General features: G+C 43.1%; 1 long non-coding RNA gene across 1 annotated transcript in view; it reads left to right on the plus strand.

The window, feature by feature from the left end:
- The window catches only part of LOC121043598 (uncharacterized), a 134122-nt gene that overhangs the window by 87123 nt on the left and 23302 nt on the right, over positions 1–23697 (plus strand). Inside the window, exon 4 of the long non-coding RNA XR_005796931.1 lies at positions 5740–5985. This is a non-coding gene — a long non-coding RNA (uncharacterized LOC121043598). The remainder of the gene's footprint in view (positions 1–5739; positions 5986–23697) is intronic.

A 23697-nucleotide genomic window follows, 5' to 3' on the forward strand; every position in this document is an offset into this window, starting at 1 on the left:
GGAAAAAAAAAGTTAGGGAGGGAGGCAAACCATAAGAGACTCTTAAAAACTGAGAACAAACTGAGGGTTGATGGGGGATGGGAGGGAGGGGAAAGTGGGTGATGGGCATTGAAGAGGGCACCTGTTGGGATGAGCACTGGGTGTTGTATGGAAACCAGTTTGACAATAAATTTCATATTTTAAAAAAAGGAATAACTTTTCCTTCAATCCCATTTATTAATTTAGCAGACTTAAGAATTCTTTAAAAAATTTTTTTAAGTTTATTTATTTATTTTGAGGGGGGCGAGGGGCAGAGAGAGGGAGAGAGGGAACATCCCAAGCAGGCTCTACAGTGTCATCATGCAGCCCAATGTAGGGCTTAAATTCATGAACTGTGAGATCATGACCTAAGCCAAAATCAGGAGTTGGGACACTTAATCAACTAAGCCACCCAGGTGCCCCCAAAAGAATTCTTATTTAATTGAAAAGCTTATAATCCATTGATCTCATTTTTAAATTTGATGCTAAAATATTGCAGAATTGGCCATTTCGAAGCCCCTCAGGTTGACTCCTATGAACTTTTGCCATCTTCCTTGAACATTACTTTCTGGCACAATGAGATGTTCTAGGATCATCTTTTATTTTATCTGCTGCAGCATGGGAATCAGTCATTTCTTAAGGCATTCTGGTTTCTTTTTGTGGAGAGTTTAGAACCTAAGTTCTGGACACTTAAGTATCATCATTTTGCTACTGGAGTGCCATTGTGTCTAGGCTCAATGGAGCTAATAAATCCCTATTTCTATCTCTAATCTCCACGTCCATATTGATATTTCAAAATCGAATCCAACACCAGAAAGTTTATTTTAGTTTTTCTCCTGTCTGTTTGTAACTCCTGTCTCCAAGTGAGAAACCCGGCTCACATTATTCTCGGCATATCTACTCATTTTACCAGTCTCAGATTCACAGAAAACAGTTTCAGAATTGCTAACACTCCCACTAGAAAAAACATATGCACTAACCAGTGTTCAATATTTGTTAAAAGATTCTTGTCTTTAGACTGAGGGTATATAGTCAAAACTCTGTATTTGAAGGTAGTTATTTTTCCCTTCAGTGTGATTGTTATTCATTTGAAATATAGTTGGCCTCATTTGTTTCTGTTTATATTTCTTTCCCCTCCATCATTGTTCATTTAACTTCATTGTTGTCACCATCGTCATCATCGTCTTTGTGAGTGTGTAAAATATTAACATGGTCCCAAACCCAAAATTATACAAAATGCTATATTTAAAGGAGTGTTACTTTTCCTTCTCCACCCCATCCACCTTTTTAAAAAAAGTTTATTTATTTATTTTGGTGCGAGTGGGAGAGGGGCAGAGAAAGAAGGAGAGACAGAGGATCCCAAGCAGGCTCCATGCTGCCAGCACAGAGCCCGATATGGGGCTTGAGCTCACGAAACCATGAGATCATGACCTGAGTCCAACCAAGAGTTGAATGCTTAACTGACTGAGCCACCCAGGTGCCCCCCTGCCCCATCTACCTTGTTAATGCACCCTCATTAGTTTCCTGTTCAACCTTCAGGAGTCTCTTTTTGTAAATATAAATAAACACATTTATATTATCTTATTGAAGCATCAGCCTGAGGGATAGGCATCTAATTTAACACATTTAGCAGCCTGCTGGAACACTCTCTGGGGATAGAGATTGGTTCCATCTTTATGCTCTCCCTTTGCCATGCTCGAAAGCACCAGCATTTCTTGGAAGGGAGCTTTTACATGTATTTGGTCCCCTGATTTCTGCAGCTGCTCCCCAGACGACACCCCTTGATTGCCTGGCTCTAGTAGCCGGGGTTGGGGTGGGGGATTGCATTCCTGGATCCCAGGAGACTATGGCAATCAGAAAGACCGTTTTTGTCAGGGTGCCACCCCCAGGACATTGCACAGATAGCAGACTGAAGCACACCTCCCAGTCTTTCTGTGAAACAGACCTCTTTGCTTATCCTGGAGCTTTGGTCTGAGGAGTAGGCTTCAGGTTTGGCACACAGCTAGTGGCCTATGGAGCTGCTTTCGAGGAACATGGCCTATGGATGCCATCTTGGTGCTCTCTCTCTGCCTTGCTCCAGCTAACCAGTATCTCCCAGAAAAGAGTTTATTTTCTCTTCTTTATTACACAAAAGTAGTGTACTCTATATGCTTTCTTACACTGGTTTATTTTGACTGACAGCAAGTATATCCTGGAAATCACTCTATATCATACCTTCTTTAGTTTTTTTTGTTTTTGTTTTTTTTAATTTTTTTTTCAACGTTTATTCATTTCTGGGACAGACAGAGACAGAGCATGAACGGGGCAGGGGCAGAGAGAGAGGGAGACACAGAATCGGAAACAGGCTCCAGGCTCTGAGCCATCAGCCCAGAGCCCGACGCGGGGCTCGAGCTCACGGACCGCGAGATCGTGACCTGGCTGAAGTCGGACGCTTAACCGACTGCACCACCCAGGCGCCCCTAGTTTTTTTTTTAAGTTTATTTTTTTTGAGAGATAGAGAGAGTGAGAGAGACAGGAAGGGAGAGAACATGAGTAGGGGAGGGGCAGAAAAAGAGGGAGAGACAGAATCCCGAGCAGGCTCTGCACTGTCAGCTCAGAACCCAATGCAGGGCTCAGTCCCACGAACTGTCAGATCATGACCTGAGCTGATATGAAGGGTTAGGTGCTTAACCTACTGAGCCACCCAAGTACCCAACCAACACCTTATTTAGTTTTTACTTACAGCAGTATAATACACCATCGTGTGAATGTACCATAATTTATTCAACCAATCTTCTATGTATATTTTATCCCAATGTTTTTTCAATAACAGTTAGTGATGTTCCTTGTTCATATGCATTTTTGTATTCCTGAAGGTGTACCTTCAATGTAAATTCTTAGATATGAGTCAAAAGGTAAACTCACTTGTGATTTTGTTAGATATTGTCAAATTCTCCCTCCATAGAGGTAGGGGACATTCCCACCAGCAGTGTGTAAGAATGTCTCTTGCCTTATGGTCTTGTCAAGAGAATGTGCCATCAAGCTTTGTAGTTTTACCAAATTTAATCATTGAGAAACAGTAATTCAGCATAGTTGTAATTTCTCTTATTATGACTGAAGTCCATCTTTTCATCTGCTTAAAGATCATTTTAAAATCTTTATTTGTGAATTGTCTCTTTGTGACTTTGACATATTTTTCTTTTTCTTTCTTTCTTTTTTTTGTCTTAACCCCCTCAATTTTAGAGTTCTTTATGTAGTAAGGATAGATATTAGCCCTTACCTCTGATGCCTGGTAATCAGGGCTATTTTAAAATCAGTCTGTGAGTCTCTTTTATTGTCTTTTTAAAAAAAATAATTTTGGGTTTTGACCATTTGTTCCTCTTTCCTAGTAGGCCTAGGTTTTGACTGAATGCCAGACTTGGTGTATGAAAAGTTGTAGAGGCTATAGGTGGTGTTATTTTCCTCTAGAGATGATTTCGTTTCCTACTGGCTGACAGATGATGTTTGGGTAGGTAAGCTTGATCGAGGCTGCTCAATTTAAGGTTTGTCCTCATGGTAAGGGAGTAGCCCTTCTTGGGTTGAAATTGAAAGGCTAGGGGGGGGTCTCCTCAACACAACAAGACTCCTATTTTCTCCTTAGGTTTTTAACCTTGTAGTAGTTGCTTTTGGCTCGTTTGTTGGTTTCACCAGAACACACGCAGTGGAGGAGTGAGCAGATGCCCTGAGGGGAACCTGCACCACCAGGCTCACTTATCTGCAGCTCACCCTCTCCAGGATGTTGGCCTATCACTTTTGTCCCCTCTATCAACACAGCAAGACCACCATGAGCTGTAGGTTCCTGCCATTCGGAGGCGTTGTTAGCCACATGGTGAGCTGGCAAATACCCTGATGAGAAATAGGGATGGTGAGTACAGGGTTCATCAGTGTATTACCCTGTTCCCAAGGTTACAGCCTGTAAAGTTCTGCCTTCTTGGTTATTTGCCCAGAGCTTCAGGCAGCTCTTCTTTTACATTTTATCTAACTTTTAGAGTGGTTCTCAAATAGAGGGGTTATCCTGATACTAGGTATTCTGTCCTAGCTAGCAGCACCATTCGTGTCTCCACTTAGCACATTGCATTGAATTTATATGGAAATGAGAGGACACAGGCAAATCAGCAAGGCCTTTTAAAGGATAAAGAAAGGGGCCTGCTCAAACACTGCTGGGGAGGGTGTAAGTTGGTGCCACCTTTCCAGAGGGTGTTGATTTATATCAAAATCTTTAACACTTCCTTTGCCCTTTGACTCAGCACTTCTGCTTCTAGGTGTTTATCCTGAGAGAATAATCATGGATGTGTGTGGAGATTTATTTACACAGGTTCTAATCCCAGTCAACAAAATTGGAGTGAAAATCCTAAGTATGAAACAATGGAGGATTCAATAAATTGTGGTGCTTCAATACGATGGAATGTTAGGGAACTCAACATTAGAAATGATATAGAAGACTATTTAAACATAATAATGATCAATAGCTAAGCACAAGAGATTATGACACAACATGTGCAGGATGGCCCAATTTAAGGTTGTATATACAGATACATAGAGATAAGACTGGAATAATGCATATAGCTGGTATTGTTGGGTTATTGGGTGTTTCCCTCCCTTCGTTATGCATATTTAAAATTGTTTCCATTTTTGTTTTGTTTTTTTTAATTTTTTTATTTAAAAAAAAATTTTTTTTCAACGTTTATTTATTTTTGGGACAGAGAGAGACAGAGCATGAACGGGGGAGGAGCAGAGAGAGAGGGAGACACAGAATCGGAAACAGGCTCCAGGCTCTGAGCCATCAGCCCAGAGCCTGATGCGGGGCTCGAACCCACGGACCGCGAGATCGTGACCTGGCTGAAGTCGGACGCTCAACCGACTGCGCCACCCAGGCGCCCCTCCATTTTTGGAAAATTAATTTTGTTCTAAGAAAAAATAAATACACTTAAAAAAAAACCCTGATAGTTGGTAGGCCCAGTTGATAATATTTTCTGGCAAACATTTTATTTTATACTGGTTGCGTGAGTTCTGTCTTTATGCCCTCAGTGGTGTTACAGATTTCATCAGAAACAGTACCTGCCTATGTGAAAGAATGAAATCTTGCCATTGGCAACAACGTGGATGGAACTGGAGGGTATTATGCTAAGTGAAATAAGTCAGGGAAAGACAGACATATGTTTTCACTCATATGTGGAACTTGAGAAACTTAACAGAAGACCATGGGTGAAGGGAAGGGGAAAATAGTTTCAAACAGAGAGGGAGGCAAACCGTAGGAGACTCTTAAATACAGAGAACAAACTGAAGGTAGATGGGGGGGCACAGCAGGGGGAAAATGGGTGACAGGCTTGTTGGGATGAGCACTGGGTGTTGTATGTAAGCGATGAATCATGGGAATCTACAGTACCTGACTCAGAAATATTTTGTGGAACAGAAGACTTCCATACAAATATACTTTGAATTCCTACTAGTCAGATTCAAACAGAGGCTTCACTGTTTCTGTCAGTGTTTGCAAAAGCCTTTTTAGTAAGGAGTCCTTTAGTAAGGAGTCCTTTTAAAGGTTTGTGACAAAGACTTGGATTATAAGGGAAGATTTATTTCCTAGAAAACAAATCTAGTTTCCTTTTGAAACCAATGGCCAAAACTTAAATGAAATTGCTTTTGTAAAACTGAAATCACGATTTCTGCAAACCATCCTTATTCTCTGTTGTTTTCTTCTTGAAGGTCTGTTCTGAGACAGCAATCACCAACTATGACCTGTTGGGTTTCGAGGCTGCTCCCTAGGAATGTCCATTCCTTGGGTACATCATCCAAGAACCAGAGAGTTGAGGATTGTCATCGACACCATGAGGCCTATGGGTACTTCTTACCCATCCAAACGAGGTGGCAGGACAATGACCAGTATGGTCAGGTGAACAATGCCGTGTACTACAGCTACTTTGACACTATTGTCAGCCACTACCTGATCAGGTAGGCTTGGGGTCTGAGCCCCATGTCCTCATGTCAGCCCTCTCAGTTGGGAGTTCAGGCGGGGCATTATGGGAAGAAATACCTTCCATTTTCTTCTGCTAGTGCACCCTTTTTCTTGAGCCAACTGAAAGTCAGATTATTCAAGAGAAGAACAGGAGGACCAACATGTGAGTGAGGAAAGTGTCACCCTGCTGCTCTTGCAGTCTCAGGTGCTTGTGTATCTTGGTCCTTTGCACTAAATTGTCAGTAAATGTGCAGGCTTTGAATCTCAAATGAGCATCTACACAAAAAGCCACATGTGTTCAGACTTGAGCAGACAATACCATCAGCCCTCGGGCCTTTTTGTGAGAAAAGCAGCTGCTTCCCCCAGACAGGGCACATAAGGGGGAAGAGAGAAAGTTAAAGGTATGAAGATGTTATGGCCTCCGAGTGCAGCGCTGACATGATTGCCATCTGATGTGTGTTTGCAAGATTGGTTAGTATATATTCGGTTAATGTAATTCTCTATATGAAAGATTGTGTCATATAGACCCATCTGAGTAAATTCTACCTCCACGTTGCATTAGCTGTGCAGTTTTGAGCAACCTATTTAACCATATGGAGTCTTCTAGAAAAATAACTCACATTTGTTGAGAGCTTTCTCTGCATCTAGCACTGTGGAGCATTTTACAGAGACTTTTTAAATTGAGGGTATAATTGACATAAAACATTATACTACTTTCAGGTGCACAATGTTTGTATAATACTTGATATTTTTATACACTGTGAAGTGATAACCACAATACATCTAGTGACTATCCATCTCCATACAAAGTTACAAAAACTTGATTTTTTTTCTCATGATGGACACTTTTAAGATTTATTCTTCTAGCAACTTTCAAATATACAGGATAATTCTATTGACTATAGTCACCATGCTGTGCATTACATCCCTATGACTTATTTCTTAGAACTGGAAGCTTATACCTCTTGACCCCTGTCACCCAGTTTGCTCATCCTCCAGCCCCTTTCTCCCCATGGCACCACCATTCTGTTATCTGTATCTGTGAGTTTTGTTTTTAGATCCCACATATAAGCAAGTTCCTATTTATCTTTCTCTGACTTAATTTCACTCGTCATAATACCCTCAAGGTCCATCCACGTTGTTGCAAGTGGCAAGGTTTCATCTTTTTATGGCTGGCTAATATTCCATCTTCTTTATCCGTTCATCCATCAATGTACACTTACGTTGTTTCCATGTCCGGGTTATTGTAAATAATACTGCAGTGAACACAGGGATGCATATATCTTTTCAAATTAGTGTTTTCATTTGCTTCAGATAAATACCCAGAGGTGGAATTGCTGAATCATATGTTATTTCTATCTTTAATTTTTTGAAGAACTTCCATACTGTTTTCCATCGTGGCTACACCAGTTTAAATTCCCCCACAGTGCACAAAGGTTCCCCTTTTCTCACATCCTTGCCAACAGTCGTTCTTTGTTTTTTTGAAATAGCCATTCTACCTGATATGAGGTGATATCTCATTGTGGTTTTGATTTGCATTTTTCCCTGGTGATTAGTGATATTGAGCATCTTTTCATGTGTCTGTTGGCCATCTATATGTCTTCTTTGGAAAAATGTTCAGATCCTCTGCCCATTTTTTAATTGCATTGTTTGCTTTTTTGCTATTGGTTTGTATGAGTTTTTAAATGTATCTTAGATGTTAACCCCTTATCAGATATATGATTTGCAAATATTTTCTCCCTTTCAGTATGTTGCCTTTTCACTTTGTTGACAGTTTCTTGTGCTGTGCAGAATCCTTTTAGTTTGATGTAGTCCCATTTGTTTATTTTTGCTTTTTTTTGCCTTTGTTTAAAAAATTTTTTAATGTTTATTTATTTTTGAGAGAAAGAGAGAGGATGAACGGGGGAGGGGCAGAGAGAGAGACACACACACAGAATCTGAAGCAGGCTCCAGGCTCTGAGCTGTCAGCACAGAACCTGATGCGAGGCTTGAACTCATGAACCATGAGATCATGACCTGAGTCTAAGTCGGAAGCTTAACCGACTGAGCCACCCAGGCGCCCCTTGTTGCCTTTGTTTTTAAAGCCAGATCCAAAATATCACCAAGGGTGATGTCAAGGAATTTGCCACCTGCCTTTTCTTCTAGGAGTTTTATGATTTCAGATCTTACGTTCAAGTCTTTAATCTATTTTGAGTTATTTTTTGTGTGTCTAGATAGTCTAGTTTCATTCTTTTGCACGTGGCTGTCCAGTTTTCCCAAATCCATTTATTAATGAGACTATCCTTTTCTCATGGTATGTTGTTGCCTCCTTTGTTGTAAATCCATTGACTATACATGCATGGGTTTATTTCTGGGCTCTCTATTCTGTTCCATTGATCTGTGTATCTGTTTTTATGCCAGTACCATACTGTTTTGATTACTATAGCTTTCTAATAATATAGTTTGAAATCAGGCAGCATGGTGTCTCTAGCGTCTTTTGTGGTTCCCTACAAATGTTAGGATTGTTTGTTCTATCTCTGTGAAAAATTCCACTGAGATTTTGATAGGGGTTGCACCAAAGTAGCCTTCAGTCAGTGACTGATGGGAGTTGGTATATAAATACCCCAGCTTCCTCACCTCTTGGATGAGATACCTCTGAGCCACCCACTTTACATAGGCTCCTGTGCTTCCCCAGTGGGATTAAGATCCAGTTCCCAGATTGGTAGCTTTTTAAAAAAAATTGAGTTAAAATTTATATAACTTAAAATATCTTCTAACTATTTCAAAGTGTACAAATTCAGTGGTTTTTAGTACAGTCACAATGTTGTGCAACCGTCACTGCTCTCTGAATCCAGAACATTTCCATCACCCCAAAAAAGGATTTCTCATTTCCCCTCTCCCCCTTCCCTTGGCAACCATGAATCTACTTTCCATCTCTATAGGTTTGCCAATTCTGGACATGTCATATAAGTGGAATCATACAATATGAGGTCTTTTGTGTCTGTCTTCTTTCACTTAGCAAGATGTTTCAAGGCTGATCCATGTTCTAAAATGTATTAGTACTTCATTCCTTTCTATAGCTGGATGGTACCCAATTGTATTGTCATGCCAGATTTTGTTTATTCATCTATCAGGTGATGGACATTTGGGTTATTTCCACTTTTTGGGTTCTAAGAATAATGTGGCTATGAATATTTGTGCACAAGTTTTTGTAAGGACATGTTTTCAATTCTCTTGCATATATACATACTTAGAATGGAATCGCTGGGTCATGTGGTAATTCTGTGTTTAACTTGTTGGGGAGCTGTCAGACTGCTCTCCAGTAGCTGGGCCACTTATATTCCCACCAGCAATGTATGAGGGCTTCAGTTTCTCCATATCCTTTTCAACACTTTTGATTATCTAGCTTTTTTGTTATAACCATCCCGGTATGTGCGAAATGGTATCTCATTTTGGTTGATTGATATTTCCCTAATGACTAATGACGTTGAGTGTCTTTTTATGTGCTTGCGGGCCTTTGGTATATCTTTTTTGGAAAAAATATCTGTTCAGATCTCTTTTCCATTTTTAATTGGGTTATTGTGTTTTTATTGTTGAGTTGCAGGAGTTCTTTTGGCTCTTAGGCCCTTATCGTATATATGGTTTACAAATGCTTTCTCCCATTCTGTAGATTTTTTTTCACTTTATTACCAGTGTCTTTTGAACAGATAAAAGTTTTAAATTTGATAACAGAGTGATAACTTCTTAAGTAGCAAAGGCTTTATTGGCTGCTTGCCCCTCCTGTAACTTCTGCACGGACACTTAATCCACAAAAAGTACCTCATAGTTCTTGCCCGCGTTGCACATTTGCTGTGCTAGTGAACTCAAATCTCTTCTTCTTTCAAGAGGATATGTATAGAGCAGCTTTCACTTTGAGTGTTCCTAGTTCTCTCTTGGGTGTTTTGTGGTCCTGAATCTTCAAACTAATTTTACTTTGTGTGCACCTGTCAGTAATTCTTCCAGAAATAGCTTATACTTGCTTACCTAGGAATAATAAACTGTTTTTTCAGCACTCATTTTAGCTTTTAGGAGAATGTGTGCTTTATAGTTTGAAATCCACAGCAGGAGGTAAAAACAGTATTTGAGGCTACTTGTAATTCCATGTCATTTGTCCCGTAGGGAAACTTGACAGCGAATTTTTCCAACGTGCTCAGGACTACTCACTCTTTTTAAGGAAGGAGCAGCCTTGTCACTTCTTTGGGTGGACTCTTAATCCCAGTGCCGTTGAGACCTAGTGTCTTAGTTCGGCTGCTGTAACAGAACACCAAAGCCTGGGTGGTTTAAGCAACAGAAATTTGTTTCTCACAGCCCTGGAGGCTGGCAAGTCAGATCAGGGTGCCAGCACAGTCAAGTTCTGGTGAGGACCCTCCTCCTGGTTTGCAGACACCTGACTTCTTGCTGTGTCCTCTCTTGGCTGAGAGCTCAAGCTCAAGTCTCTTTCTCTTCTTATAAGGATATTAATCTCATCGTGGGGGCTCCACCCTTAGGACCTCATCTAAATCTAATTACCTCCCAAAGGCTCCATCTTCTAATACCACCCCAGGGGGGTTATGGTTTCAAATTATGAATTTGGGGGGCAACATAGTCATGCAGTCCATGCCAAACATGGAATGTTTGTGGCTTTTTGAATATCTCTCATTTATGAATGTGGGAAGTTGATGTGCAGATAATGATAATTGAGTCCTTTATCCATTGAAGATTGTGTCTGTGTGGTCCCAGTTTGTTTGAAAACTGTTTCATCCAAGGCCCGATTCCACCAATTTGTGGGAAGTTGGGGGAGAGATGGGGGTTGGCAGCATATAAGGAAGAATTCCCGACAGAAGAGTGTCCTTTCTCATGTCAAGGTCTCCAGATATTACACATTTACTCCAAAACTGTGAAAATACCCTGGCCACTGTGGCCAGGGACTTCCTAGTCATGACATACTCTCTCTGGAGACCTGAGGATTATCTCATAGGTGGCTGTCAGAAGCCAAGCCAGCGCCACATAAAGGTGTGAGAACATGGGGAAGACCAGCTGAGGAGACCCAACCTGGTCTTGCCAGTGTGAGGTAATGTGAGGAGGGCAGCTGGTCCAGCTGAAACAATGCGTCCCGGCCTGGCTGGCACACTCACCCCCTTTCACCTGGCTCTCTAAGGATGAGTAGTGCCTACACGCACCAAACACCCATGGGATAATCAGTGAGCAACATCCCCGTCTAGAACATTCCTCTTTGAGGGGAATTTTCTCTAGGAGAGGGGACGAGGGAGTTGTGGAGGGAGGGCATGGTGGAGAAGGGTGAAAGAGACGGAGGAAGAGGCTGCAGATTGCCCAAAGTTCCCATCACTTTGACACGTGGAAGGGGTTAAGTCATTCTTGAACAGTTTATCGCTCATCAATTGTAATTAAATATGTTTATATTAAATTATGTTCTGTAATTAATGTAAAATCCTTTAGCCTGTGCTGTTATTAGAACCAGATGCTGAAGTACCAACAATATTTCAACATGACTGTGCTGCCTCGCCAGCTGTCTGACTGTAATTACTTTAATCTCAGCTTGTTATCTAATTATCACCTTTGTAAAGGGAAAAGTGCTCTCTAATGCTTACTGATTGTTTCAGAGGATGATGAGGAGCGGGGAACAGCTGTCAGAGATCGTGGGCCCTGCTTATCACGAGGAAGGAACTTATCCTGAAGCCTATTCAGGGCAAAACTGCTGGGGGAAAAAAAGACGTCCCAGGCAGGAACGGGATGGGGCCTATGAGGCGAGATAGTTGTCGGGCGGGTGGTGAAGGGTGCGGCCATTGGGGACCAACTGCCAGGTGACACCTGCCCCTCCTCCAGGGATGGCTGGAGGACGAGTTACTCAATCTGTTTGACTTAGTTGCTTTGTCTGTAACATGGAGCCATTCGTGATGCTGGAAATCTACCTCAGAGGATTGTTGTGAACATTCAGTGAGGTAATGCACGAGATGAAGCCCTCAGCACGGTGCTTGACAAAATGTACATACTCCTATTTATTCTTCCTTTAAAAAAAACAAAAACGAAAAACCCCTCAGCACTGGTTTTCTCCATTTCCATCTTAGTCTTCATAGCCAAATCTGAAACAATTGAAAATGGTATCTAAATGCCAGCAACTTGGTATATCGGTTTGTTTTCCAGATTGTGTTTAAATTCTGTCCTTTTGGGACTGAAATTTACCTTTGCACGGCTGTTTCAGAAACGGTTCGCCAAATTAGTCAAGAGTATAGAATCAGTATTATCGGGGAAATCTTGAAGCCCTCTCTCTTTTCTTTTTAGTTAATACTTTGGGAGAGACAGAGAGAGAGAGTAAGCAGGGGAAGCGCAGAGAGAGGGAGAGAGAGAGGGAATCCCAAGCAGGCTCCGCGCTGTCAGCACAAAGTCCGACGTGGGGTCGAACTCATGAACCATGAGATCATGACCTGAGATGAAACCAAGGGTTAGACGCTTAACTGACTGAGCCACCCAGGTGGCCCTTGAAAATCTTGAAGCTCTTAAGGGCTGTTTTGGAGTATCTTTCAGTACTTTGTGCGTATCTTTGCATGTCAGCAGTGGCTGGGGTAATCATTAAAGCATATGCCCTCAAGATGTTTATTAAGCTTTCAATACCCTCCCATGCTTTACCTCTTAGGACCTGCACTCCCATCAGAGGGGAGTTGTCTTCTCTCTCCCTGCCTTGAAAATAGCATGTCTTGGGGCGCCTGGGTGGCTCAGTCGGTTAAGCCTCCGACTTTGGCTCAGGTCATGATCTTGTGGTTTACGAGTTTGAGCCCCACGTCGGGCTCTGTGCTGACAGCTCAGAGCCTGGAGCCTGCTTTGGATTCTGTGTCTGCCCCTCCACCCTCACGCTCTGTCGCTCTCTCCTTCAAAAATAAATAAACATCAAAAAAAAAATTAAAGAAAAGAAAATAGCATGTCTTTCTCCCCCATTAGCCTGTGAGCCCCCATCAAGGGCAGAACAGTACCTTCATCATTTATATATACCGAGTGTATTGCTTTGTGGGGCACATGCTTTGTCCTCAGTCAATGTTCCTTGAAAGAACGACACAAAATAACTCATTGTGGGACCATGCTGGATCACCGGGTTTTTTCTTTCCCGGGGGTGTGAGGAACACTGCCCGCTGGGGCCAGTGCAGCAGGTCTGTCTCTGGTGACTGTTCTTGCCCCTCATTACTGTTTTGTCCTCATGCCAGCAATGAGCACCAGGTGGGGTCTCACCGTAACGGTGCTGTGTCAGCTATGTCTGGAGCAAGAGGCCACAGCCAGCACACCCCGGGACTTGCTTCCCGGGGAGGGCAAAGCAGTGGGTCTTTAATGTCAGGAATGCCCAGCTGCCAGGAGGGCTGCCTTGTGAGCAGGGGCTCCCACTGTTCATCAGAAGAGCATTAAGTGTCATGAGCTTCACGTAAACTCCCTTCGGTAGAAGGTACAAACAAGGCTCTGCGGTCACTCTTTGTTATAGTGTTTTTGCCTATTGAAGGAAATATCCCCAAATGGGAGAAATAACCCACGACGATTTCCTTATGGAAATCTCTGTCTGCAGTCTTCGGTCCTGTCTCTTCCCTCTTTGTTCTTTTCTGTCGTGCAGCAACAAATTGCCTGTGATTCCTTGCAAGCAGCTTGCCGAGTCTCCGCCGTGGCCTCTTTCTGGAATGCCCTTGCTCCTGTTCTTCAGTGGTCTGTCTCTTCCCAGCCTTTTGTGAGCATCCCACTGCCACCTCTCAAGTAGAATATGTGTCCATTCTCTGTATTCCCATAGAGTCCTGGATTTTCTAGATCAGAGGTCCACAAACTTTTCCGTGAACTGCCAGGTATTAAACATGTTAGGATTGGTTGGCCGCGGGTCTCTGTTGGAGTGGGGAAACAGCCACAGGCAACATGTAAATGAACACGTGGCTGTGTTCCAATAAAACTTTATGGTAGCTCCCTACCTCTTCTACTTTCTCTGTGCTCTTGTATTTTTATAGCTTGAGTCATTGTTCTGGCCATTTGGTCATGGATTATTAATGTATCATTACTGACTTTTTCCTCCTCTAATGACCTGTCACCCTAATCTGAACTCCTCAAGCTAGGAACTGTAGTGTCTTAGCCTTGATTTCCCCCCAAAGCAGAACTGAGACAGGATTTTTGCATATGGGCAGTTTGCTTCAGAAATTGTTCCCAAGGAGCAAACGTGGGGACCTGGGAGGTCTGAGCAGGGAGAAGGGGAGCCAGCCCAATGCTGCTGAGCTGATCAATAGTGTGGGCAACAGCAGCTGAATTCCTCTGGGGATGCGTGAGGGGCCCTGTACAACGGGCCCCACAATTGTCTGCCCACAAGACAGAAATGGGGAGCACTCACCTACTGGTTCCATCCCTCACTGGTCAAGGTTTGCCCCACACAGTGTTAGCTCCCTGATTTTGCCGAGTCTGTGCATGTGTCAGAATCATTGAGCAGATTCCCGGAACCTCTCATGAGGTTGGGGCAGAGACACCCAGGGCAGGAAGCAAGAGATTCTTCATGCTGCCCAGGCAGGGTGCTGTCAGGTCCCTCCTTGGCGTGACTAGTTGCTGCAGCAAGGCTGGCGTGAAGAAGAAGCTTCAGGGGATGCGAGGCAGCCTGGCAGAGGTGCCCACCGCATGGAACGTACGTTTTCTGTTGCCTAGCGCAGGAGGTTGTATGTGCTGAGGAGCACTGGTTAAGAGGGCGCCTGCTGGTGCTAGACCACCCTGGTTTCAATCCTGGTTCCACTCCTTACTGAATGTGTAATCCTAGGTAAACCCTTGAGCATCTCTGTTCCTCATTCCCTTGTCTCTAAAGTGGGGACAGCAGTACTTAGAGCAGAGGCTGTGGTGAGGTACAAAGTGCTTAGAAAAGGACCCATGTCATGTGCTCAGCAGATGTTAGTTATTAATAGCCACTTAGTAAATACTAAAGAATTTTTAACAGCGGCCTTTTGTAAGGCAATACAGCTATCTTTGCTTATTTATTTACTTTTTGGTTATTATGTGTCTCTTTTTTCTTTTATTTATTTGTTGTATCTGTTAAAAAAAAGTGAAAGACAAATCAGTAGGACCAAGAAAATGGAAGGAAATATATTTCTTTGAGGACGTGAAGAATTTTCCTATGTGTTTTCTTTTTTAAAAAAAAATTTATTACCAATGTATAGTTGACATACAGTGTTACATTATTTCAGATTATTTTTGTTTATTTTTGAAAATAAAAAATACTCTTTCCAAGTTGAGCTTGAAATATCTTACCAAATAAGATGCGTTTAAATAAATCTTTTTTACTAGAAATTGAAAAATAAGAAAATAGAGGGGCACCTGGCTCAGTCGGTTGAGCATCTGACTTCGGCTGAAGTCATGATTCCACCGTCCGTGGGTGTAAGCCCCTTGTCGTGCTCTGTGCTGACAGCTCAGAGCCTGGGGCCTGCTTCAGAGTCTATGTCTCCCTCTCTCTCTCTGCCCCTCCCCCACTTGTGCTCTGTCTGTCTGTATGTCTCTCTCTCAAAAATAGATAAACATTAAAAAGAATAAAAAAGTAAGAAAACTGGAAAACAAGGAGAAAAAGACATAAAACACCAACCCAATTCTGGTACTGCAATTGAGGATGACATTACACTCTGAGCTTCTTGGGGCCCAAGAAAACAGGGAAACTGGATGAGCCACGTAATTCTCATGACCTGACAGAAGAAAAAACAGATGATTTCTTCCTGAGAAAACAGACTTTTTCCCTCTCAAATTAAATTCTTAAAAGGGATTTAAAGGAGTTAACCAACGAGGCTTGAACAATAAAATCATATAAATGTAAGTATCCTGGAAAGAAGGGTTTTATCTGTTCCGGGCTTGACCAGTGCTTGGCGCCTGTGGTGCTCCACGAATAGAAGAATAATGGGAAGTGTTTCTGGTGGCAGATTTTCATAAGAGGCAGCATCCTGCCTCTGATGCCTGGTGTAAAAGAGTGACTCTACCGGTAGGGTTTGGCGCCAGGGTGGAGGACAGAGGTCAGGGGGTGTGCCCTGGGTGGGGTGGGGTATGTTTGGGAGATTGAGGAGGAACCAGAAGCATTTTGGCTGGCCTCCTGGCTCAGAACGCTGGCCCTGATCCCCGCCAGCCTCTACTCCTTCCTCTTTCCAGTGGTCCCTCTCCTTCTTCCCCATCTCAGGCCCAGTGAGCACACTGCACATCTTCCTCATGGGGGCAGGTGAGAACCGTCTCCTCAGCCAGCACAAGGTTTCTCTGCTGAGCAGGCCTTGAGCTGTCCCAGTCAGGCAGGCATCCTTCAGGGCCCAGTCCTCATTTCTCCTGCTGACTGGCATCTCCCAGACCCCAAGACAAGGCCACACTCCCTCTTTAGTACATTTGCATCTCAGGGCTTCTATTAACATATGGATACTCTGTCAGTGTGAAGGCCTCAGTTAAAATACTATGATCTGTCTCCTTGAGCCCAAGGAAATCCCATTATAAATAAAGTAATCTCATTTGCGGGTGTGTTCTATAACCCACAGGCTGGGAAATGTACGGATACAGTATGCCTGGGAAGTAGGCCTGTCAGATTAATACATTGTGTGAAAATTGGGGCCGGAGGTCACCAGTCTCCTGATACACAAATCTCCCTCTGAGAATCTCATTTCATTCAGACTATCAGTTAGATTAGAAATACCCTAATTATCCCACTGAAATTAAATTACTTTATGTTAGGGTGATATAATGAACAACCATAAAGAGGATATATACAACCAATCATCTTATTAGTCACAGCAAGACCAGACCATACACTAAACGGACCTTGCTGGCTATTGTCAGCTGGTCTGCCACACAACAAAAAGGGACAAGAGAAAGAGGAAAATGAGAGAGGTTAGCCCTTGTTACATTTCTGGCAGTTTGTGTTTTTCCTGGGCAGGTGTGGGTTCTTCCCGTGTTCCTCTGCTGAGTTGTGAAGAGTTCTCCCCAAAGGCATCACTTCTGGCCATTAATGAAAGAACTGTGAAGAGTCCACTGCATTCTTGATGTTATTCACGGCCATGGTGGTGTGAGGTCTCGTGACTTAATGGAGAGGACCAAGCATTCATTGCCCTTTACTTTCTATCCCACAAACCTTCACAGCACCTGTCAAGTAGTATGACCTTGTTGCTAAGGTGCACTTGTCCTCCACTGAAACACTAACCTCTATCACATGTATTTGTCAAATAATGTTAGCTGCTGTAAAGAATTACCCCCAAATCTCAGTAATGCAATACAATAAAAGTTTATTTCTTGTTAAAATCACTAACACAGGTCAGCATCTGTGTGTGTGTGTGTGTGTGTGTGTGTGTGTGTGTGTGTGTCCAGGCAGTCATTCAAGAACCCATGTTGTGGCTCTGCCCCCCTCTAGCTCAGAATTCTCGGTATTGGGACTATCAGTCTCTTAGGGCTGGACAATTTCCTTGTTATGCAGGGCTGTCTTGTGCATTGTAGGGTGTTGAGATGCATCCCTGGCCTCTACTCACTAGATGCCAGTAGGACATTCTCCCAGTGTGACAATCAAAATGTCTCCAGACATTGCCAAATGTTCCCGAGGAGTGGGGGACAAAATTGCCCCCAGTTGAGAATGACTGCTCTAAGTCAGTGGAGCCTCCTGCATTCATCAAGGAAATGGGAAAATATCAAGGAGGATTCTGCAGGAGGTTTCTATAAAGCACGTCTGGAAGTGTACACATCACTTCCACCTGTACTCTGCGAGGCAAAAATCACATGGCTTCACCTAACTGAAAGGGTGGTTGGAAATGTAGTCTAGAAGTGTCCGCTGGAGGAAAAGGAAATGGAGTTTGTTCAACATGTAGCATTTCCTGCCTCACTGACCTTCTTCAAGGACAAACCAAGGATACACCAGAACCTGAGATTTGGTGTACCTCCCTTTACTAGCACCTGAGACTTTCAAGACGGCTGATTGCCACCATGGGAACCGACCTAGGTCTGCCTTTTTGTGTCTCTACTGTCCTTTTTCCCCCCTCTCAAAGCTCATCTGTCTTGCCTTCCATTTATGCAGAGCCCTGGTTTCTAACTAATTAAATAATCTAATGCATGCTGATGTGGTCAAAAGAAGCTCATGGGCTCATGTGCAACTCTTCTGATGAGCGTCATTATGAATTTTTAACAGACACAAGGAGATGATGGTCATATGAGCCACTCTAGCCGATTGAGCAGAGAGGAAGGGGCAGAGCTCCGGGAGAGAGACCTCTATTTGTGCAACATGATTATGGGAGAATTGTTATAAATAGAAAAAATACTGGTAATAGTTTAAAAATTAATACCATCATCTTAGATCTTTTTATTAAATGATAAGCAAATAAATAATTTAATAAAATAAGCATGCTATGGACTGCATGTTTGTGTCCCTCCGAAATTCATACATTCAAATCCTAACTCCCGGTGGGATGATATCAGGAGGTAGGGCCTTTGGGAGGTAATTGGGTTTGGAAGAGGGCATGACAGTGGAGGCCTCATGGAATTAGGAAGAGAAAGAGAGTAGAACCCACTGCCTTAGCCATGTGAGGACACAACAATAGGGTGGCCATCTGTAAACCCGGAAGAAAGCCCTCACCAGAACAAGATCTGCCAGCACCTTGATCTTGGACCTCAAGCCTCCAGAACTGTGAAAAGTAAATATCTGTTGTCTAAGTCCTCCCTGTCTATGGTATTCTGTTGTAGCAGCCCAAACTAAGACAGAGAACAATGTACTTTCACTTAAATAGATAAATTACTACATAAAAACCTTTGTTCAGACAGCTTGGTCCTTTGGGTGACCAGCTCCCTTCCTCATCTCCAGTGCACAAGCACACAGATAGTGACTGGAAGTTAAATTGTTTTTAATATTATCATTTTAAAACAATTTATTAAAAAAACTTTTTTAAATGTTTATTTTTGAGAGAGAGAGAGACAGAGCGTGAGCAGGGGAGTGGCAGAGAGAGAGGGAGACCTAGAATCTGAAGCAGGCTCCAGGCTCTGAGCTGTCAGCATAGAGCCCAACGCAGGGCTCAAACTCATGAGCTGTGAGATCATGACCTGAGCCAAAGTCGACCACTTAACCGACTGAGCCACCCAGGCACCCCTATTGTTATCATTTTTAAGAGCAAGCACACGCTTGAACTTGTCTCGTAGACATAGGATATGCAAATAGAGATAGTTGGAAAGAGATCACCATGTGTGTGCTGATATCCTGTTATTGGAGTTAGTACCTCAAGGTTTTTCCCTGTCTCTCTTGGTTAACTTTTCCTTTTAGTTCTGAGGTGACAGGTTAGTAGCATTGTTAGAATTGCAGTTTTTCATTGGTTGGAATAATTATTTGAAAGCATCGTGTCTCTGTCATTTGATTGCAGGCATCTTGGGAGCCGTGACTGGTAGCTGTTTTGTTGTTATATCCCAGGGTTTGGCACATGGTAGGTGTGAATACATTTTTCTTGCATGAGTGAATTAAGGATTTGGGTTATCTGGAAGTATTAGTCAATCAGGCTTTACATTGAAATGCAACCTGTTTGATTCACTGCAAAGCTGCTGACAATTTGGAAATCTGATTTTTACACTTTTGAGGGGTGCCCCCAAGAAAGCACAGGTATCCAGTGAAAACGGTGTTGCATTTATTAAATCTTTGTCAACTTGACTTCACTGTTTCTACAGGAAATCTTGAAGACCCTGGGACCTCGTAGTCATCCAAAGCCTTTTATTTAAAATGAGTGGACCTGGGCAATCCTTGTGCTGCTAGCAAGCCCAGGAGCCTGACTATGGTAGAAGCATGGTTTGCAGGTAGATAGCCTGGTTTGGGGCAGGAGAAGACTACTAATCACGTAGGGGTGACGCCAGTGCTCTAAGTTCACTATTTCCAGGCCCAGGTCAAGAGATGGGGTGAACAGCCTGAGGGTGTGTAGCCGTGAATGTCAGAGAAAGGTTCGGTAGCTCCTCAAGAGCCTCAGCCTTTTATCATTCATGCCATGCAGCCACCTCTCAGCTCTGAACAGAGTGAGGTATGAAGTCATTTCTAAAGCAGCATCTACGAAATTCCATTACATGGTGCTTTTCAATTTAAGGGGAAAGACCTTTGCAGAAACTAATTTGCAGTTGCTTTAATCATGGAGCTCAGAGATAGCACACTTTCCCCATCACTGCAGCTAAAAAGACTCACACTGGTTTTGCAGATTGGGCTTCCCTCCCCCCGCCACCGCCACCTCAGCTCCTGGATTCCTTCTGTGGTTGTGGTACATCCCCTAATTTTTGCAATTTTTGAGACACAAAGGGAGTAATTATATTCAGTCCTCCTGGTGAATGTAAATGTTTTGGAATCAGAACCCATTTGAAAACACTCAGAGTTAAATCAAAGCAAATGGAATCACTCTAGGAAGGGGATCATCTTGAGGTTATTTCTTCTCCCCTGACAGCCTCTCCTGCCTCCCAGGGCCTGTCTCTGGGATTACCCTTGTTCTCTTATTCACTGACACCACTGTGATTGCTCCTGACCTGGAGAAGGGCGGCCAGGGACTATAGAAAGTGAAATAAAACACTTGATCAGGAGTCAGGAAACCTAGGTCCAGTTCTCCAGGTGACCGCATTTAGTCCCTTAGAAAATTCGTTAAACCTTTCAGGGTATCTCATTTATCAAATGAATGTAATAGCACTTACCTTGAAAATCACATGGAGTTTGGGGGAAGACTGGGTGAGGAAAAACATGGGAACGCATGTGAGTTCTTACCAAAGGTAAGGGATTGTTAGGGAGTTGGTGACACTGGCTTACTGAAGTCCTTTATTAAAGAGCAGTTACCTCAGTCAAAAGACTTTGTTACTGACCCAAAACTCCCCAAGGTAAAGGTCACAGCTGCTTGAAATTTCTTTGGGCTTAAAGCTTCATAGCTCTTGGAATCTCCTGTAAAAATAGTTTCCGGGGGGGGGGGGGGGTGGTGTGTACATCACACTAAGTAACCCATTTTCAGTTATATCAAACATTTAGCAGAGACTTGTTTATCAGACAACATTGACTTCTTGGGGAGAAGAACAAAGAGACTGAGACATGGGAACAGGCGGGTTCTTTAGGCTGGGAGTTTTGTGAGAGTGTTGAGGGGAAGTGGAGAAGTTGTGAAGATCTTTATAATGTCGTGTTCTGACAGACTGGTCAACACAGACTTGGATGAGATAAGGCACAAGGGCCAATAACACATCGGGTACTGGATTAAGTATTCCACCTGCTTAATGAATATCAGCCATTCTTTTTGGCTGTTAGCAACTAAACACACTTCATATGACTATAGGAATCTCCTCCCCCACAATACACCCATTATGGAACCTGAAAGTGCCAGGCACTTGTGTTCCCAACCTCCTTTGCAGCTAGGATGCTGGTGAATGATCCAGGCTTTGCCGATGCATCTGCCCCAGGCTCTGAACTGGCAGCTGCTGATGTGTCGAAGTGGGGATTGGTGAGGGTGGTGGTCCTGTGGGAGGTACATCCTGCGTGAGGTGGCAGCCGTGGCAGTGTTTCTGGTGTCAACATCCAGAGTATGTCTGGGGAGAGTGGCTGTGGCAGAGGTTTCTTCAAGGAACTCGCTCTGTGGTGTAACTTTGGGTGTTTTTCCTGAACATCAGCTTTAAACCTGTTTTTCAGCCCTTCAGAGATCTGTGGGCTCTCCAGATTCCTTTTAATAAAGCCCTTTTCATCCTAAATTAGCCGGAATTCATTTCCGTGGGTTGCAATGAAAAATTCTGATTGTGATATATAAATATATAAAATATACTGAAATCCTCACAACAACCCTCAGAGATCATGTGTCTTTTGCCTGGATTTTATGAGAATGAAACTGAAGTGCAGGAGTGGGGGTGGGGTCAGGCAAGGGTGAGTAGATATTTCAAAGTAGAACCATTGACTCCAGTTTTTGGGCAAGGTGAGCATGAGGGTGCTGAGGACGAGGACCGGGGTGTGGCCTGACTAGCCTGGTGCTGGAGGAGGAAGTGCTGAGCGACCGAGGTCCTGTGCCACGCCTGCTAATATATAGTAGTCCCCCCCTTGTCCACAGGGGATGTATTTCAAGACCCTGGTGGATGCCTAAAACTGCAGTTAGTACTGAATCTTAATATATACTATGTTTTTCCCTTACCTATATAAAGTATAATTTATAAATTAGGCACAATAAGAGATTAACAACAATAATAATGAAATGGAATGATTATAACAATATACTATCATAAAAGTTACATGAATGGGCTCTCTCTCTCTCTGTCTCTCTCTAAGTATCTTATTGTTCTGTACCCTTATCTTCTGGTATTAAGCCTTCTTCTTGTGATGATGTGAGATGATAAAATGCCTACATGAAGAGATGAAGTGAGGTGAATAATGTAGGCATTACGACGTAGCTTTAGGCTACCACTGACCTTCTGACCATCCTTCTGCTTCGGGAGCCCAGTTGACCGTAGATGACTGAAACAGTGGAGAGTGAACCGTGGATAAGGGTCTATGGTATTCGAAGTTCTCTGTAAACTCTGGGGGGGGGGGGAGCATAGAAATGTGTTGGTTGGTACCATAAGAGCAGTTAAGTACAATAATGATGATGATGATGATGATGGTGTCTGATTAGGGGGAATAAGGGCCCTGATGGTTCCATGGCACTTTCTGCAGGTGCAGTGAAGCAGCCAGTATTTTCTGAGTCCTCTCTGGCTGTGTAGTTTGCAAGAGAAGTCAATTTAGCCCTCTTACTGCAGGGGAGATTCCTGTCTCTTTTGTTTTTAGCCCCAGCAGCAAGAGATCAGGGGCACCCACTCACCGGCTGGTTTGCAAAGGTACCCCTGGAGGGGAACCTACTCTTATTTAAGTCACTGGCTGGGTTTGTGTTACTCTAGAAGACTTAAAAGAAGGGATTCTTTAGTTTGGCTCACAGAAACAATCATCTTGTTTTTTGAAGACTTTAGATGTGGTTGTAGTTAATGCTGCAGGGGCTCCTCCCTCCCGACCTGACCCTAAAAATTCCCCCCCAAATTCTGGAATTAAACACACCCTTGGTAAACTTGATGACAGTGTGATAAAACATAACAAAGCAGAGTTAAAAGAAAGCTGTGGGTGACTGTGGGTTCGAAACAGCAGCAGTGAATAGTTCTCCTTATTAATTTGGTAAGGTGGGAATGATCCATTTTACTTGGTCATGAGGTTCTGAAGTAAAACATTTGTGCATGAACTTCTTCAATAAAACCAATTTAGGGAAGGCATTTGTCTCAGGTTGTGTATCATGTTAAAATAACTGACAGCTGGAGAAAATATATTTGCTTTTCCCTCACTTTGCATTAGAAATAGAATTTCACTCCACCATTAGCCCCGAGGGTTTATTTTTAAAGAAAGTTCTCATCGATGGCTTAATGTAAAAACCTGATTGTCAATGGTGAAATATGTATGCCAAGCCTTCTGCTGAGCAGTTAGGCTGATGAGAGGGTTCACAGCGTGCTGGCCAGTCAGGTGGTGTGGATCCTTATGACACCTCCTCCCCCCTGCCTGTGACCGTGTTTCTGAATTGCTGAGAGATATCAAGTCAAGGGTAAGAGGTACATGAGTAGAATAGTTTAAGGAGTCCCCTTGGGAGGAACAGCTCCTATGGCAAAGGAAAATGGGAAGAGAACAAAAAATAATACACTGCAGCTGTTTTCTGCTTCTGTAGCTCTTCTTACCCTGCTGTTATGGGCAGGGAAAGTGTCATGGATGCAAA

Source organism: Herpailurus yagouaroundi, unplaced genomic scaffold, assembly GCF_014898765.1.
Source record: "Herpailurus yagouaroundi ecotype Mexico unplaced genomic scaffold, PumYag 187, whole genome shotgun sequence".
In the NCBI taxonomy this organism is placed as follows: domain Eukaryota; kingdom Metazoa; phylum Chordata; class Mammalia; order Carnivora; family Felidae; genus Herpailurus; species Herpailurus yagouaroundi.